Source organism: Chaetodon auriga, chromosome 3 (assembly GCF_051107435.1).
Source record: "Chaetodon auriga isolate fChaAug3 chromosome 3, fChaAug3.hap1, whole genome shotgun sequence".
In the NCBI taxonomy this organism is placed as follows: domain Eukaryota; kingdom Metazoa; phylum Chordata; class Actinopteri; order Chaetodontiformes; family Chaetodontidae; genus Chaetodon; species Chaetodon auriga.
Window position 1 is genome coordinate 16,494,142 of NC_135076.1, and position 7,581 is coordinate 16,501,722.

Genomic DNA, 7,581 nt, shown 5'->3' on the forward strand with positions numbered 1-7,581 from the left:
CTGGGTGTTTGCACAAAGCATCTGGTCTGGAAATTGATAATTGCTTCATGGATTAATTGATATTCACTCTGTCTAAATAAGAATGAAACTTTATGTAGTCATGCTAGCAGCCCCATGAGGCTGTGATGCTAAATACATACCAGAGCGCCTGGACAGACAAAAAATTTGTAGAAGGGTTACTACATAAAAGGGAATCAATGAGTGTGCAGTGTCCATTTTTGGGCATGTCAGGCAAAGCTCTACAGTGTACAACTTGGCTCAACCAATCTAAAAGTCTCAGACGTATTTAACTCAGCTGTTTTTGAGCTGAAATATAAATCCGACATGAGCTACACAACAACCATAGTAGGTTAATATTTAAATGCTTACATTTAGGGTGTTATTGTGTCTTGCTAATGTGCACTGTAGGATATAAGTGTGCTGGAATAGTGTTGTTGGCATATTAGCATGCAACTTTTGCATTAATTTTAAAGTACTCATGCACCTTTACTCTTCTCGGGAACTTCAGTCAAAAGTCTTTGACTTCAGATTGGAGTCCTGCTGGAAACATGGACAAAAAAACTCTGAAAAAATCTGAATTGAAAGTGCCTGTGATGTAGTACAGTGTTTTTTGTTTTAGCCCCTTTCTTATGGGTTTATTGGATATTAGAGCCTTGGTATCTCTTTGATTGATGAAGACAGTCTATTTTTCTTTTTGCTTGCCCTACTCCATATGGAAGTGAGACATCCAGGGTCAACTTCAGAACAGCACAGCTTGAACTGATGGGAGTTCAGTGCCTTCAGTAGGGCAGCTGTTCACTGTCATGGGGCATGAACCCAAAGCTTCTGGTCGACAGTCTCCATCTGTTTTTTACGCCGGTCAGGTCATGATGAAGAATTTCTAGATTTTACTGTGGAAGAAAATACAGTTTCTGAATTAATTAAACAGAGGGTATCTGATGAGTTTCCCACAGAAGGTCTCCTTACTGTGACCTCAGTACCTGTTAAATAAAAAGTGTCAGCCATGTAATGTATGCAATGGCATGATCTGAGTGGCTGTTAATCAGAGCTCCTCTGCTGCTTGCCTGTTGCATGTACGATAGCACACTGACCTACTTATGTGTTCTGCTGTTTGTGTCTTATGTCCTGCCTGACGCACATGCACCAGAATGGGCTGACATATCAGGGCTTCATTATTGCAACCTTTCCCTCTGGTTTTCCTTTCAGACTCGAGGGTATTTCCATCAACTGGCTTGCATAAGGGAAAAGCTATGTATGGGCACGGCCTCATGTGTATGGATTTTGTGTGCTGGACTGTGCATGTATGTAAAAGCCATTTAGGTAGGAAGAGAGATGGGAAGTCATAGTATTATCAAATCAGCACAGGCACACTGAAATCGATTTGTAAGATGCCTGTTCTTTAGCATTACATTGAAACTCCCAACACACACACACATACACACACATAGACACACACACCCACTGGGCAGCTCTTCCTATGAACTCCCATAAATGCCACCTGATGATCTTGCCAGAAGCAATCTGTGTGGCCTCACTAAGTATCAGACATCATATCACCAACAAATACCACAAAATGGGGTCAGCATTATGTCTCATCCGGTAACTGGCACATAAAGCATTGAGGAGCACAGCCACCATGGAGTGAAATCACCTGACATGTGCGTCATTTCACAGCCCCCACACTTCAGATTAACATGATATATAACCATAAATATATGTGACAGGTCTAACTTTTTTAAAAGGAATTTATTGGTCTTTTTTTCCCTTTATCAATCTCCAGTAAGCCCAATGGGTGGATTAATCTTCTGCTCAGTCACGTCCACCAAGATGAAGGAGGTCAGCTCATCAATTATGATCAATGATGTAAAAGCTATTGAAATCAAGCATTTTTATTGCATCTAAACCAGCAGAGGACGTGTTTCATCAACAGCTTAGAAACAGCTTTTCACTATGAAACCTCAGAGGGACACTGGTCAAATTCAATTTATTTCAAATTAAAAGATCTGTTGATCTGTAAAGTACATTTAAGGGATGTCGGAAACTGCAGTGTCGTGTTTACACACTAAAACTAAACTTTCATAAAGACGTTACCTTAGAACAAAATGATGCACTTTACTAATGTCTTATTTAACATATTTATAGAAATCCCCTCTTTTGCACATGAAGCAAGAAAAATGATTGAACTCCACTGCATTTGGGACAAGTTCAATGAGACTCAACCCATCTCAAGAATAGTTTAGATTGTTAGATTATTAGATGTTAACATGGACATCTCTCCCCCTGGACTTTGAAGTGGGGCGACACAGAGACCTAATTTCTGCTGGATAGAGCCATATATTATGTGGGTCAGTCTCCCGGCCAGTGTTCACAGTTTGCATCCTCCCAGAAGGCATTGTGATTCCATATCTTGTAAATAAATGACTGTATTATGTCTAGGTGTAGCTCTTGAGACAGTCTGTTCATATATCTCACTGTCTGCTCATTTTGACATGCTGTGTTCCCTGTGGTTTGTGACGCACCTTCCAAATCCATCTTATGTATTCACCTGATCTCATATAGTTTATCCCGTGTCATTCACCTGAATAAAACCTGAACAAACAGTACATATGATTACATGTCTCAAGGGTTGTTGTCCTTCCTGTTGCTGTACTTTAACTGTACGTGTACACAATCCCTTCAAGGCTTTTGCTAACATATTATTTCACAGTGGTTTCATTTCATACTGTGCTCAATATTTGGAATCCTTATTTACACTTTCAGCTATAGTCTGTGAAAATCTCCATGTTACATAATGTGCTTATACTGGAAAAACAGGACTATTTCTTTTCTTCATTTCCTTACTGAGGAGCTCAGTTAGTGCAGTGTTAGTATCTGCTTATCCCCACATATCATTTCCTGTCACTGACTTTCATTTTGTTTTGACTGCGCCAAATATTGAGCGTGAATGATTCCTCCAATTCACAAAGTCGGTGCAAACAAGCCTATATTAAAATACAGATAATGTATTTGTTTAAGTTATCAAGGTTTGCTGATACACCTGGAATAATACACTTATTTGGTTTCCTGTGAAGACCGACATCCCTACCACTCTCACGTCTGTCCATTGAATGTAAGGTTATAATCAGCAGTCAGTTAGCTTAGCTTAGCATAATGACTGGAAACAGGGAAACAAAATCCATAGTCTTCTTATTGTTGATAGGTGGTCCATGCTTGCTTTTTTGGATAAAATCTGGCTGGGGTATTGAGATTGTGGAAGGCATAAATCATCTCATCCAACTCTTCAACAAAAAAGTGTATTTCCCAAACTCTTTCTCTTTGAAATTTGCGCCATGCCTATTGTGATCAGATCATTTACACCGACAGTCTCATAGCACCAAATTAGAGTGGAGAAATCCTATTAGAATTATGGTTTAAGAAAAGTGTGTTTGGAAATAAAAGACGTTCTTCAGCCTTCCTCAGGTCTCTCTGAGGTTACACATTTAGCGTTTTGTCTTTTGTTCCTCTTAGTAATGTTCAGTTACAAATTTCAGGTAATTATACTGTTTCCACTTGGATAAGAGCATCAAATCCGTGTATGTAGGATACATTTTAAAACCACACACATGATTCAGACTATTAGGCTATTATATATACTCAAACTAATGAGTCTGAGAAATTATGTTGACACTCTGTGGTCCAATTTCAAGCCTTGCCATTTTGGCTGATATTTATCTGTTGGTGATTCACAAAATGACCCTCTGCCGTCATCATAATCTTCCTTCTTGTTTATAAGTTACAGCTGTTCTGACACTGGGAGCTGGAAAACAGAGCAATCTCTGAGGACCACAGATGGTGGGGGTGCATGTGAGTGCATGTTAATTTGTTTCTCGTTATGCATATGCAAAACATTGGATGTGAAGAGGCGATGAAAACCAGCAATGGAAAGAGAGACGAGAATTCTTTAATGACAGTAGCAACTGGCCATTTGCACTCAGTATATTGTCCTTTCTCTATTCTGATTCTTCATGCAAATGTTTTATTACATTTAAATTGATACTGAACTGTTGTGTCAAAATATCCCTACTTTCCCTGAATTACTGGTCATTTTGAGAAATTCCCTTGAAGCAACTTTTTACCGTCTGGATCCTTGAGGCCACAGGATTCACAGACACAGGAGAGATTTTTATGCATGAGCAGCAGCAATCATTGTTTCTCATTGCCGAGGCTCACCTTGAAACTGGCCATTGTTGGCAGACTGTTGAGTTGTTAGGAAATAATTAGAGTTTAGCAGCTTTTCTGGGATAATGGGAATTCACCATGAGACCATGATAGACATGCAACTCTTTAGTTAGACCTAAAATAAAGCTAGCGAGGACTTATGGTTTGGTCCTGTTTGGTCACAGGGCTTGTCGACCCTTGGACTATATGGACCGGGACACTTTGCGTGGAAGCTGTGGCATCATTCAGCACCAGAGGTTGCTCAGTGTATGCGGCTTGAAAAACACCACAGGTATGCCGTACTCTTTGTCAAACAAAACATCCGGCCACCATATTCTTGGTGGAAGCACAATGAAAAAGCTAGCTCAGCCATTCACATGGATTCCTCCAGCCCAGAGTCTGGGAGCAGCAGCTCCTCTCACAGTCGACAAAACATGTCTCATTTGGTATTTCCAAATACCCCACACAAGATGCAACATGTGCATAAGACAGCTTTGTAGTTATTGGAAGGTACCTTTCAACTAGGCTAGCTGCTTCCAGTGTGCTTCCTCAAAATGTCCTCATACTTATTTTTAATTAAAAAAAAATATTTAAATACAGACAGAAAGAGAGAGGAAAGAGTGTAGAACAAACACTAACTGAGAAGTGAATGATGTGTGCAGAGATACGAAGATTTGTCATTGTTCAGCTTTGTATTGGGCAGACTGCCCACTATCTGTGGGTGGCAGAGAGAGAGGGAGCAGAGAAGCACTCAGGAAGATACTGGCCTCCATTTAGTCTAGCGGAACACTGTGTCAGACACACACATACAGGCGCTGCTTCAGTTGTTTCAAACCACGTGCACATATTAATGTATGTACACTATACTGTCACACTTCAAGTTACTTACACCTTGACTATGTTCACATGCACGCTCATTTTCTATGATTATTCTGAATATGACAATATCCTGAATTTGACATGCATCATGTAAACAGCATATTCTGTTTAGATTTTCCAAATTAGGCTTTATTATGAATGGAGTGTTTTCCGGTTAAGACGTGGGATGTGCTGATATTATTGAGGTTTAGACTTGTATACAGTGCATTTGGAATATGTGTCTCAATCGGATTTTTTACCACAGTTTGCAACACACAGCCTCTTTGAATGTTTACAGCCAGCTCTGTTTGCGGTAAACAAACCAACTAGCAAACAGTTTGCAAGGCTGGGGCAGAGATGCATGCACACAAGAAGAGCCCACATTTCTGGCTGGAAGGAGAAACACACATACTTTTAAACCTGGTGAAAGACTTGGATATCAACAGGTTTTTGGATAACACCAAAAATCTATGTTATTTTGTCCATTTAAATGTAGTCACTGTCACACAGATCATGTTGAGCTCCTGCCAGGTAAATGTCTTTCAGAAGCAGAGATGGCAATATATTTTGGATTTGACATGGTCTCAATGTTCAAACTAGACTGACTGTCCGCAAAGTCTGTGGAATTTCAATCAGCTAACTTTCTCTGCCAAAGCAGAAAGTGAGCAGCTTGAGATATTTAATGTTGTGTCATTGTACATTATCGTGTGTTTTTTTTTTAATCAAAAACTGTTGATGTAAACACCGAGTGAAGAAGGGAATGAAATTAGCTGCCATTGCGCTGTTGTACTAGCACAAACATGTCAGCAGCAGGATCTCTACTCTGTCTGACGGCACAGGAGGAAAACAAATCTCACACTGCCAAAATGAAAAAGTTTGATATACGTATTGAACGTGTGGGTGTCAGGATGAGTGCCTTCAAAATGGATTTGGAGCTAAGATGGGAATGTGCTGGAGCTCTTCTAAATGCCCCTCCATCACCACACAAGCCTTTTTTAAATGCCTTGATTAGATTTTGTAGCATCTGTTTTTTTTTGTCTCCATTAATTGTCGTCATTAATATAAAATGCTGCATGGCCGGCATATTATCCAAACTCAAGACGGAGATGGTTTAAGCCAAATAGTTTCTGCACTGCAAGATGAAGGAACTTCAAGAAAGTTAATGCTGTTTTCATAAAAGTAAAGTGTCCCAATATGTTAAGCAAGACACTGTCAGAAACAAAGTGATCAGGAATCGAAAATAACATACATTATATATATGGTGAAATATATTTCCAGCTTCTCATTGCTAGAGGCACTGAGCACATACCTCCCAGTGGCTCACAGTGAAAAACCAGGTCACTAGGTCACCTGTGTAAACACTGTTTTTGACTCGTCCTATGCACATGCGTAGGCTCCTTCATGCATCCATATGCTATTCTCTTAGTGTGCATGTCTGTGGGAGTATCATCATGTGTTGCTTCTGCTGGCTTTGAATGCGCTGCTCATTTAGTGACTCATCTATGATTAGCAGCTACGGCAGAAATACAGTCCGCAGAGCGTCGATCTGTAGGAAAACAGAGCAGAAAACAGTCTCAGTCTTACTGAGCTCTCGATTGAGCTGTTTGTGTAACTTGGATAAGACATCAATGCTGCTGCTGTATCAAATCTATTCCAGCCTGCTGTTTCTGCTGCTCGCCCTGAAAGTAAATGTGCTCAAAGTGTTTGTCGATGAATCCAGGCAGAGGGATTTTAGGAATCACAGCACACTAATAGGCTACATAGCCCAGGGTTATTATGGCCAACCTAATAGAATTTCATCAATGTAGGAGCTGTAATACAAGGCCAGGCACTGGAACTTCAAAGCGAGAAAAGCCACTTCGTTAATGGTGCGGTCTGTTTTTGCAATATGGGATGAACAGCTGAAACAGCTTAATGCCTAAATATCCGCGCAATCATGGATAATTGTGAGTCCGTATTTGGGCTTATGCATGTGCACAATTTCATGATGACAAAAAAACAAATATATGACATGTATGACTCTCAGATAAAACTTAAAATCCATGAATCTGCCTAACCTATCGTCCACATTATAGAAACTGTCGTGCATGAAAACATCATTGAAAATAATGTAAATGTTACATGAGAGCAGTGTAATAAATATAAATATCACTATATTCCACACGATACATTTGAGTTTCAGGTGTAAATTGGGTTATTTAATGTCAGCACATTCAGGGGTCAAAGCTGAGGGATGTTGTTGTTGTTCTGCCTGTGGACGATGGAGACTTAGCTGCCCGTGTTGGCAAATTTGAGTGACAGAAATAGGTCACGTCTCGCTTGTAGCAGACAAACAAGAACACAGGCAGGTGTTTGTATAACGAGAAATGCGAGTGCACTCCATTAACATACATTTATTTTTACCACCTCATTCTAACCCCTGAGTAAAAGCATCACCATTTTCATGAGGATGGGAGTGTTGTTGCCTCTCTCTCTCTCATGTGAGCTCTTTAGCTACTGAAACAAGAACAGAGAGCGACTTGTGTG